The sequence below is a fragment of the Nelumbo nucifera genome, chromosome 4 (genome assembly GCF_055504915.1).
Source record: "Nelumbo nucifera cultivar China Antique chromosome 4, China Antique-T2T, whole genome shotgun sequence".
Lineage (NCBI taxonomy): Eukaryota > Viridiplantae > Streptophyta > Magnoliopsida > Proteales > Nelumbonaceae > Nelumbo > Nelumbo nucifera.
The window spans coordinates 59,358,380-59,370,655 of NC_142652.1; the positions used below are offsets into that span (position 1 = coordinate 59,358,380).

General features: G+C 41.2%; 1 pseudogene across 1 annotated transcript in view; it reads right to left on the minus strand.

Moving 5' to 3' along the window:
- Window positions 1-1,260: 1,260 nt before the first annotated feature.
- LOC104613394 (acetylornithine aminotransferase, mitochondrial-like) overlaps window positions 1,261-12,276 on the minus strand; it is a 28,213-nt pseudogene continuing 17,197 nt past the window's right edge. Inside the window, exons 3-4 of the transcript XR_016085657.1 lie at window positions 5,319-5,773; window positions 1,261-1,934 (exon numbers count right to left, since the gene is read on the minus strand). The product of XR_016085657.1 is annotated as an acetylornithine aminotransferase, mitochondrial-like (transcript). The remainder of the gene's footprint in view (window positions 1,935-5,318; window positions 5,774-12,276) is intronic.

Consider the following 12,276-nt stretch of genomic DNA (forward strand, 5'->3'; position numbering starts at 1 on the left):
TTTAGAACGAGACATATGTTTGAACCAGACGGTCGAACCACTGACCGAAAAACCAGTGGCCAAAGCAGTTCTGGTTAGGGGTAAGCAAGAAAAACCAAAAAACCAAACTAAACCCAAAAACCAACCAAAGCCGAACCAAAAATTTTGGTTAATTAAACCGACCTATATATATATATATTACATATATTTATGTATATTATATATACTTTATATTTTCTATGCATTATAAATTAATAAATATGTATTATATATAAATATATATTATAATATATAATATATTATTTATTATTTGAAATATAATATTTTATAATATATAATATTATTTTTCTATAATATATATTGTAAATAATAAAAAACTGAAAAATAGATGAATCGAACCGATGGTTAACCGATCAACTTCAGTTCGGTTTTGGTAACACCGGTTTTTGGTTTCAAAAGTAAGCCCACGGTTCAATTAACCAAAACGTGAGAACCCCTAATTCTGGTTTTAGGTCGGTTTTTAAAACATTGCCTTCTAGTACCCAAAAACCTTCACCCATAAAGATTATTTTCTCTATGGGAGTAGGTAGAAACAGGAGAAAAGACTATCACTCCCTCCAGAGACCTCAAAAAACTCCCGAATTTGAATTGCCCTCTTCAAAAATCACTACGAAATCCAAAAAAATATACAATGCCCCTTCCTAGGTCAAAATTGAAGAGTCCTACAATCAAAACTCTTCCTCCTCCAGTTCTTCCTGATTTCAATGATCAACCCAAGGTCTGACACAAAGGGTTCTAGATCCACCAAAAAATCCAAGAACTAGGCACTTGGCTGATATAGGGGCTACATGATGGAAGACTCAAAAAATCCAAAAAAAAAAAAACTGCTATGATACTAAGTTGAAAAAAAAAACAATAATCTAATTTGATAATAGTGAGAAAAAAGAAAGAAAAAGAGAGTTCTTAGTGAGAAGAGAAGAAGAGATGGGGAGACTCAAATCAAATTTGTATCTAGGCATATATCATGATTTTATCTAACCCATTTGCAGCTCTAAGAATTTCAAAAGGAACAAGAAGCATTCACATAGGCTGTCTCCTAGGCTCAGACTGGTTTTGTTCGTGTTTGGCATGAATAAGTTTTTCTTCTTTCCCTGTTCAATCGGAGACAAACTGCAAAACTAAAGAACACATTCTCGTATCTGCAATGAGCTCCTGTGTTTGGCATGGATCTTAAGGTAACTAAATATGCATACACACCAGGGAAAAGGGGGTCCCTGCTGCTTTCACCATTTTAAGTTAGGCATCCACCACTTATAATTAATTATTATACATGGCTACGCTTAGAAAATGTTCCAATAATCATAAATCCATACCACAAATAGAAAAAAGGGTACAATATTTATCTGTTACTAGTCTCTTTCTACTAGTTTGAATCAAGAACAGGCAAGCACTTCAACAGAATCTCAGCTGCATGTTCTAGTTCTTGTTCAGATATGACTAGTGGTGGCACGAGTCTTACTACGTTACCTTTTCCAGCAGTCAGTACAAGAAGGCCAGAATTCCGGCATTCATCTACAAGTGGCAATGCTGGCAAGTCGAGTTCAATCCCAATAATGAGACCAAGCCCACGTACTTCTTTCACATGGGGGTTCCTCCCTAGCTTCTGAGCTAACAATTCTTTGAAGTACTGGCCTTTTTTAGACACACTGGACAAGAAACTAGGATTCCTGATCTTATCCAATACTGTTAGAGCAGCTTTGCAGACAAGAGGCCCACCTGCAAAAGTGCTTCCATGGTCACCAGAGTTTATGGCGGCAGCTACTCTTTCTGTCACCAATACAGCACCAATTGGTAGACCTCCAGCAAGAGGCTTTGCAAGAGTCATTATGTCAGGGGTTACTCCATATGCCTCGTAGGCCCACAGGTACCCAGATAAATTTTACAGGAGGCATGAATGCAAGAGAAACATATTACAGATACTGTCCCTAATGGTTTCATGATAATGGTAATACCAAAAGTAGTTAGAAATAAATTTTATCTTCATAAAGATCTCATTGATTATAAACAACAAAAGTTCCCCGAAAGATTTTATAATAAAAATATCTGTAGTCATCCCCTGTCAGGTCTTAATAAAAAAAACACTAACTGTTATTTGCACATCATGCTTACAACAAAATATGCACAATACACTAGATACAACCATATTGTGTATTAACCCAGAAACAGATATGTCATTGTAATAAAGATCTTCAGTTGAAAGGATAGTGAAGTTCAATAATGAATGAAAATGTTATAGAACTAATAGTGTAATTAAATGTCGGTTTTAAATCCTATGAACAAAAGCAACATGCACTTTGATCATGGCACTTTGGAAGAAGAATGCAACGAGGACCAATATTCACATGTAACTCATTCGCAGTCAGAAGACTACATGCTTTGTTTGTGTGAATGTGTTGGGTTGGAGATTTACATGACAAAGAACCATGTATGTAGTAGCTTTGATGGAAGCCCCAAAAGAATCATAAGTTCAGTCTCTCTTCATTTGACAAGTTTAATTTCACTAACAACACACATGTATGTACTTGTGTATGCATGTACTGTGTAAATGCTCTTGAGGTGTTTTTAGACTTGAGAATTTTATGCTTGGCATTCCTGCTGCCATTCTACTCCACAGTTTTGGTCACATAAGCATTTAACACTGAAAGAAATGGCCCATCAATTCGACATCTACATCTATAAAATATCCATGCACCAATTAGTATAACCACCCTATTGGTATGCCAACTCTCAGATGTGCCATGAACAACAAAAGTCTACATACTTATCAAAAAAAAAACAACAAAAATCTACATACTTATCAAAAAAACAACAAAAATCAACATACTTATCAAAAAAAACAACAAGAATCTACTTAAGTCCACATTTTTACCCATTTGTCCCATAACATAAAAAACAGAAGGCTTAGCTTTCAATGGCCAATGACTATTGGTCACTAACCTCCCAAAAGGATATACAGATATGGAGACCTATACCCATGTCATATCATTCAATTGTGTTACAAAACTGTAAAACACAGTATTCTCTGAAAAAAAAATTGAATTCCTTGTAATCTTCAAAACTGTCCATGATGCATGTCCACATAAGTTGAGAAAAGAGTGATAGTTTATTCCACAAGTTAGTTCTTCATAATGGAGTAAGGATAACTAGCATATCAAATATCATGTCAGAATTACAACTAATTCTGCACAGGAAACAACACTCCTACTTATATATGCATTATACAACAGAAAGTTATATAGTGTGAAAATAGAATATGCCAAGTGCGAACTCACAGGGAGGACTGTTACCATCTATTCATTTCATGTCCACTGTCTATGGAATTGTGGGTTTGGCTTCTCTCTTTGTTTGGGTGTAATTGGAGCTCACCAGCAGAAATACGGTTGTCTTGACCAATCTACCTTCAGTTGACCTACAAAAAGGGGAAGATCAATGTGGAGATGTGCAAGAACAGACTTGGTTTGGACAATATGGGAAGAAAGGAATGATAGAATATTTCAAGAGAAGGAAAGATATAACCAGAAACTAAAAGACTGTATTGAATAGGGCAATACAATGGTTGAAGACTTTGGACTTATTCTATTAGTTCTCCTTTAATGACTTTCGGAGAAACTGGTTGGCAATAGCGAGGTGTTCTTCCATCAAGAACAAGGTAGTCCCAAGGTGGTGTCCTCCAGCTGAAGGCTCACTAAAACTGAATTTCAATGGCAGAAGCTTAGAAGGTTGTTCTGTTGTACTCGGGTCCTTTGGGACTTGGTGATGCTGTTAGGGCAGAAATGCTAGCTACAGTACAAGGGGTGCAGCTTGCAAACCAAATGGAGGTACAACAACTAATTATTGAGGGGGACTCAGGTGGTGGTGGGCTGGTTAGGGAAACCTGATGAGACTGTTTGGTTCTATAAGAATGAAGTTAAGAAAATTAAATGGTTAACAAGGAACATGTCAGTCTCTATTCAGTGGGTGGGGAGATCAGCAAACGCTTTGGCCAACGTGTTAGCCAAGCAAGGGGCAATTAGGGAAGAATTTTTTTTGGGCTCAGTTCTGATTCCAGTAATTGTTTCCTTAACTTCTTTGTATTTGCCAGGAGGGGCTGCAGCTCGTGCCTCTCTAAGGGATCTTGCATGAGATTGTAATCCTGAATCAGTTTCTGTTTTAATAAAATTGCACTATTACTCATCAAAAGAAAATGCCAAGTGGCAGGAAAAAAAATGCAAATGAAATAAAGAGATCATGAATAAGCAAGGACTCTACCATTCAGTTCAATAGGAGAAGATGACTCTTCTACAGCAGAGTTGAAGGCCTCCCTTCAAGGATTACAGCTATGTAAGAGACTGGGCTTGAAAAGGATTGTGGCTGAAGGAAATTCTAAGACTGCATCACTGTAATAGGATGGCTTAATCAGCTTGTATGAGAGTTGGCTGTGGACTGGAGATGGACTAATAGGACAGAACAATGTAGCTGATACACTTCCAAGACAAGGAGTCAACAGGGTTGTATAGGGGAGCAATTACTCAGTGTGCTTGTAAATACACAAATGGGTATAGCTGGTGCTAGCCTAAATGCTTTAAATACTGTAAATCACGTTTGAACATATTTTTATCGTTAATGAAATATTTTACTGTTACAGAGAGAGAGAGAGAGAGACTATGAAAGCAGTACTTCTAATATAGTTGTACTGGAGCAATGGTTGATCAATTGATGACCTAGCTAACACAAAGCTGAAATATGAAGCTTGTTACCAAAATTTGAAGAAAGATGAAACACAAACATATTTTAGATTTTAGCCATATGGAGGGATGATGGAAGAACTCACTCCATCTATGTATAAGATAGAGGACCCACTGGATTGACCATCTATTCACTTCCTCGGTCCAAGTAAGTTCTACACCCACCATTTACTGGGCCTTTTTCTCAAGTGGTCCTAGATGTTGAAAGTTTAATATTTTTAAGAGCTTTGTTCACCGTGTGACAGAAGTTGCAAAACTAAAATTCAAAACATAAATGTAGGGTAGAGTGGGGTGGGGATATATGCAGCCTTAATTCAGGCACCTAAGCTGCCCCATTGAACATCTATGATATCTAAATCTCTATTGGCCCATTAAGAAAAATTCCAGATAAAAGATTGACAAACTCGAAACAACAAACCCTCACACCCCAGCTTTGTACTGTTTGTACTTTCTTCTTCTTATCCTTCTAGATACAGAGATTGTTCATTTTCATAACCAATGCAATTCACTGTTACTGATATAAAAAAAATGAAGTTCAAAAGCAAATAGTTGCCTACCTCATCAAAGACCAGGAGTGCCCCAGCATCATCACAAGCATTACGTAATGATTGCAGGAATTCCGTTGTAGAACTATATATACCTCCTTCGCCCTGGATAGGTTCCACAAAAACCGCTGCTGTTTTTCCACGTTGAATTACTTGTTTTGCAGTTTGTATATTCCCATACTCAAGGAAAGTGACACCAGGCATTACAGGTTCAAAAGGGGATCCGTAATGCTCTTTGCTTGTCAAAGCAAGAGCACCCATAGTTCTCCCATGGAAACTATTGGAGAAAGAAATATACTCAAGGAAAGTGACACCAGGCATTACAGGTGGCTCTTTCACATCAGGATGAGAAAACCTCTGAAACTTCCTACCAAATTTAATAGCTGCTTCATTTGCCTCTGTTCCTGAATTTGAGAAAAAGATACGATCGGCAAAAGAACACTCCAGACATTTTGCAAGCTCCACCTGCAGAAACATGGTATTTCCAATTTAACCATCACCAAAAATAAATCAAGAAATAAGAAGAGTAAAAACCACATGTATATCAAAGTGAGAATATCGAGATGGAGTTCAAGTTGTACTTTAAGTGTCCAGAAGCAGCAGGAGCATCCAAGTATCTTTGTGAATTTAAAATTCTGAAAATGAATAAATATAGAAGAGAGCTAAACAGCAAGGGTGCTGTGATTATTAAAAGAAAACCAGCAAAAAAGGGAGAGAAAACAGAGCAAGAAAAGAAAGAGAGAGATGGGAGAAGAGGAAGGAGAGTTGAATCAATCGTACGTCTCTCCAGCCCCATCAAAATCTTTTATTACTTGGAATTCTAACTGATAATACAATTACAAGAATGCCCCCAATAGGGCAGCTGACTAAATAAGTACAAAAGAAAAATGAACCATAACAAGGAAAGATAATATAAACATAAACTAATATCCAGCCCAATCTTTCTACACTCCCCCTCAAGCTGACCATAGATATCAATCATGCCCAGCTTGGTTAGATCATGCTGCAGCTTAGCCTTTAGAACCCCCTTAGTCAAGACATTTGTTAATTGTTCCTCAAAGGCAATAAAAGGCATGCATATTTCTCCTGAAGCAACTCTCCCATATAAGGTGGTGTCTATCTACCTCTCAATGTGCTTTGTCATATCATGTTGCATCGGATTATGAACAATGTTTGTAGCTTCTTGATTATCACAATACAAAATCATAAGCTTATCATAAACAATGGCCAACTCCTATAGGAGAGATCTAAACCACAACAACTGTAAAACTCCATGGGCCATAACCCTATATTCCACTTCAACTGAAGATCTATCCACTATAGACTGCTTCTTACTCCTACAAGAAACAATGGTCCCAACCACCATAACACAATAACCAAATATAGATCTCCTATCATCAATGTAACCAGCCCAATCTGCATTTGTGTAGGCTTCTTGTTTCATGTGACCATGTTTAGCAAAAAGGATTCCCTTTTCCGAGGTACCCTTCAAGTAGCATAGTACTCACTCTGCAGCAACTGTATCTATACCCGAGGAGCATGCATAAACTGGTTGATAACACTGACAACATAAGATATGTAAAGTCAAGCCATGCACAGGTACAATAACTTCCCAGGTAACCTCTAAAACACTTCCTTGTCAGCTAGTAACTTACCATCAGTGACAAAACTTATGATTTGAATTAAAAGAGGTGGACACAGGTTTGGCACCAAGTTTCCCTAATTCAATGAGAAAGTCAAGAACATACTTGTGTTGGGAAATGAAAATAGCCTCCTTAGACTAAGCAACGTCAATTCCCAAGAAATATCTCAATTTATCTTAGTCCTTAATTTCAAACTCTATATTGAGGAAGCCCTTAAGGTTGTTCCCTTCTTCAATATCACTACTAGTGACTACAATGTCATCTACATAAACAATAAAAAATGCCACCAAAGTGTCTCTCCTCTTAACAAAGAAGGTATGGTCTGACTAAGTTTGAGAATAACCAAAGTAAATCAATGCATTCCAGAATCTCTCAAACCATGCCCAAGACTGCTTAAGACCATATAGGGGCTTCTTCAGTTTGCATGCATACCTTTCCTTGCATCTCTTTCCAGTACATCCCAGGAAGGAGAGACATATATAGTTCTTCATGGAAATCCCCATTCAAAAAGGCATTCTTCACATCAAATTGATAAAGAGGTCAATCAAAATATGTTGATAAGGACAAGAGAACCTGCAATGATATCATCTTGGTCTAATTTTCAAGAAGACCCATTGTGCTCAAAAGTAGATAGATTTTTGTTTAATATAGGGTGGGAAAATCATTGGGAAGGTTTGGTTTCCAAAGCATTGCCTAGAGTCACATCAGATCACCACCCCATTAGATTAGGAACAGAATTTTTTTTTACATGGTCCTACTCCTTTCAGATTTGAAAATATGTAGATGACACATCCATATTTTATTCGGAAAGTGGAGGAATGCTGGAAGGACGATTTAAGGAGGATAAGGTGGGAGGGAATCAAATCCCATAAGAAACTACGAAGATTGAGATCTAGACTAAAGGACTGGAATAGGGATCATTTTGGAAGGTTAGAAGAAAGGAAGTTGACTCTTATTTCTCATATTGAAGAGTTGGACAATTTGGAAAATGGGAGAAACCTTCATGTGGAAGAGAGAGAATTGAGATGGAAATTAAAGAAAGAATTAGAGTAAGCCCTTAAGAGAGAGGAAATATCTTGGAGACAAAAGTCAAGACATAAATGGATAAAGGAAAAGGATGTGAACACAAAATTCTTTCAAGCGATGGCCAATGGAAAAAGGTGTTAGAACTTTGTGGCTAGGTTGGAAATAAATGGGGAGCTGATCCCAAATAAGGATGAAATAGCTAGAATCTTTGTAAACCACTTTAAATCCTTTTACAGGAGACCTCTAGAGGAAAGATTAAGTTTATAAGGATTCAAGTGGCCTTACTAGATGAGGAAGCAACAAGATGGCTAGAAAGAGATTTTGAGGAAGAGGAAATAAGAAGGCAATGTTCTCCATGAATATATCTAAAGCACCAGGTCCAGATGGATTGGCTTTCTATCAGGATTGCTAGGAAGTACTAAAAGATGACTTATTTGAAGTCTTTAAGGAATTTTTCAAATACACATATTATTAGCCCTAGAGTTAATGCAACTTTCTTGACCTTGATTCCGAAAAAACTTATTGCTAGCCATCCGAAGGGCTTCCAACCCATTAGTCTGGTGACCAATGTGTTTGCTAAGGTCCTATCGTTGAGGATCAAAGCAATACTCCCCTCTCTCATCAACTAGTTCCAAGGAGCATTTGTTCAAGGAAGACAAATAATTGATCAAATCCTGATAGCTAACAAATGTGTAGAGGAAATGAAGAGATTTAGGATGGAAGGATTTGTGTGCAAATTGGACTTAGAAAAGGGCTATGACATGGTGGACTGGAATTTTTTGTTAGAAGTATTGCAACAAAGGGGGGTTTAGGGAGAGATGGTGCAACTGGATGCTTGGTTGTGTACAGTCTTGTCATTTTTCTATCCTTATTTGTGGAGTGGTTAAAGACTTCTTCCCAGCTTGCAGATGGTTAAGGCAAGGTGATCCCCTCTCACCTTTCCTTTTTACCTTAGTGGTGGATGTCTTTAGTAGGCTTTTTTCTAAGGCAGATAGGGAAGATGAATTTAGGGGATGGAGAGTGGGTAGAGACAATGTTTCAATTACAACTCTAATTTGCAAACGATATCATAATAGTTTGTGAAGAGGGAGATATCAGGAGAGTGAGGAGATTGAAATATTTGATCAAGAAGTTTGAAAGTGTCAAATTTGAAAATCAACTTAGCCAAAAGTTGCATAATAGGGATTAATATGTAGGAGACTGTCCTAAATATGGTAGTTGATTGTTTAGAATTGTTATGCACACACCGCTAGGCAGCACACTGCGGCGCATAGACAGCGGCACGCACAGCAGCACGCACCGCCCAGGGATACCGCACAGCAGCACGCACCGCCCGGCAGCGCGCAGCACGCACCGCCCGGCAACGCGCAGCACGCGCCGCACGGCAGCAGCACAGTGAGACACGCGCACCGCCCGGCAGCAGCAGTAGGGCGGGACCCACATGACAGTTCATCAGGATGGGTCCACACTTATCTTACCACATCAGCTTTGCTCGCCAACTCGCCGCCAACTACTCCATTCCTCATCCCTTATCCTTATCCTATCTTATCTTATCTTATCTTAAGTAAGAGTTGTGTTACCATTGGGAGTAGGTAATTAGGAGTTTGAGTTAAGTTGGATTACCTAGCCTAGCCGAATCCAACAAGGAGTTTCCTTCTGTAATCTCCTATTTAAGGAGCTACGAATTGAAGTAAAAGCATTCAGTTTTCAATCAAGAAAGGTGTTAGAAGAGTTCGGGTGATCTCTTGGACAAATCACCCACGCGATTGCCACAATAGGGTCTGTATGCAAGGGCAAGGGCAAGGGAAGACAGGAGCCTCTCCCGGTGGACCGACCCATGACGAGATCCTACGCGCGGGCCCATAACATTTTGGTATCAGAGCCTACCGTCATGGGGAACAAGAGCCGCTGTCTTCCAAGGTCCACGAACTGGAACACAAACTTGCAGAGACAAGCATGGAGGTACGTGAGGTCAAGGATGATGTCCGAGAGCTTCGACGCTTGCTGGAGACATTCTTAGCCAATAAGGAAAGAAACTCAGAAGGAACCGCCACCAACAACAGTCGCAGACCGGACTGGGTAGAAACGCCTGACGAACATCAGACGGCCACCCCCGACTGCCGCTGTTATCCCCAAATACAGTCGACTAGAATTTCCGTCCTACAACAGCGCTGGAGACCCACTGGGATGGTTGCACCGCTGCGAACAGTTCTTCCGCAACTAGCGCACCGATGACAGAGACAAGGTCAGTCTGGCTGCTTTCCACCTCACAGAAGAGGCACAGCTCTAGTTCTACCGTCTAGAGCAGGAAGAACCCGGGCTTAGTTGGGAACAATTTAAATCCTATTGCCTCCTCCGGTTTGGACCCCCGCTGACAAGCAACCCGCTGGGCGAACTGATCAACCTCAAGCAGACCGGGATTGTGGCGGATTATCAGCGCCAATTCCAAACTCTTCTCGCCAGAGCAGCCTCGGTACGCCCAAACCAGCAAGTCGACATGTTCACAGCAGGGCTAGTGGAACCCCTAAGGGTGGACGTCGAGATGCAGCACCCCTCTAACCTAATCACTGCTATGAACCTTGCACGTGCCTTCGAAAGAAAGATGCAGATCTCCCACGGGAGCTTCAGTATAGGACGGCCGACACCAACATGGACGCCTCCGAAGATAGCAGGAGTGACTCCCTCTTCGATCACCAGCAGAGAACCAAGGCTGCCTGCGGGAAACCCCTCCAAATCAGCATCAAGCATAGGAAGTAGCAGGTCTGCACCCCCCATTGGGCAGCTGACCCGAGCCGAGATGGCGGAACGACGCGCAAGGGGGCAGTGCTTCAACTGCGATGACTTGTACTCCTCCGGCCACAAGTGCAAGAAGTTGTTCTGTCTCCTAGTAGAAGAACCCGAAGAGGAAGAGGACGAGCCTGCAACATCAGAACCAGAAATCTCCCTCCATACCATTACGGGGGTCAAGACCTCCCAAACCATGCAACTGAGAGCATTGATAGCTGAACGGCCAGTCCGTATTCTGGTAGACTCGGGTAGCACCCACAATTTCATCAGTGAACAGGCGGCTCGCAAGTTGGAACTGCCCATGGAAAGAAGACCACAATTGTAGGTGACCGTGGCAAATGGGGAAAGAGTTCACAGCCCCGGAATTTGCAAAGACACCAGAATTCAGGTCGGAACAGAGTCCTTCCAAGCGGATTTATTCGTACTATCCTTGGACGAATTTGACATCGTCCTAGGTGTTAAATGGCTGATCACGCTTGGACCAATTCTATGGGACTTCGCCGCCCTGACCATGACCTTCCACTTGGATGGCAAACCAGTCACATGGCGGGGAACCAGGATAAGAACAAGGGCGCAGCTACATACACTCCAAGGTGGGGACTCACGCGCAACAGATATGGAAAGGCTCCTTACGGACTTCTCTGCAGTATTCAAGGAGCCCAAGGGGCTTCCCCCTCCCAAAGCTTGCGACCACCGAATCCCTCTGATAACCGGATCAGATCCCGTTGTTGTCAGGCCCTACCGCTACCCTCATCAGCAGAAAGATGAAATAGAAAGGCAGTGCGCAGACATGTTACAGCAAGGGATCATCCGTCCCAGCCGCTCCCCCTTCTCCTCCCCAGTTCTCTTGGTGCCCAAGCAAGACGGGACTTGGAGATTCTGTGTGGATTACAGAGAGCTTAACAGCCGGACGGTCAAGGATAAGTTTCCCATCCCAGTCGTAGATGAGCTGTTAGACGAACTCCATGACATGTAGTACTTCTCCCAGCTAGACCTCCGATCAGGATACTTCCAGGTCCGAATGACCCCAGAAGATGTAGAGAAAACGGCCTTCAGAACACACCATGGCCACTTCGAGTTTCTGGTCATGCCCTTCGGTCTTAGCAACGCGCCATCCACATTCCAGGCCCTGATGAACAAGGTGTTTCACTCCCATCTCTGCAGATTTATCTTGGTATTTTTCGATGACATCCTAGTCTATAGCAAGTCTTGGGTAGAGCATGTGCAGCATCTACGAATTGTTCTTGAACTCCTGCAGCAACATCAGCTCTTCCTCAAACGGTCAAAATGCTCCTTTGGGGAATGCAGGGTCCTTTACTTAGGACATGTGATTAGTGGTCAAGGGGTCACTGTGGATGACTCCAAGATTCAGACCATCAAAGAATGGCCCAGACCGCAATCTGCCAAGGCCCTCCGTGGTTTCCTAGGGCTAACTGGCTACTACCGCAAGTTCGTTCACAATTACGGACTGCTGGCAGCCCCGCTAACAAGTCTGCTCAAGAAAAACGCCTT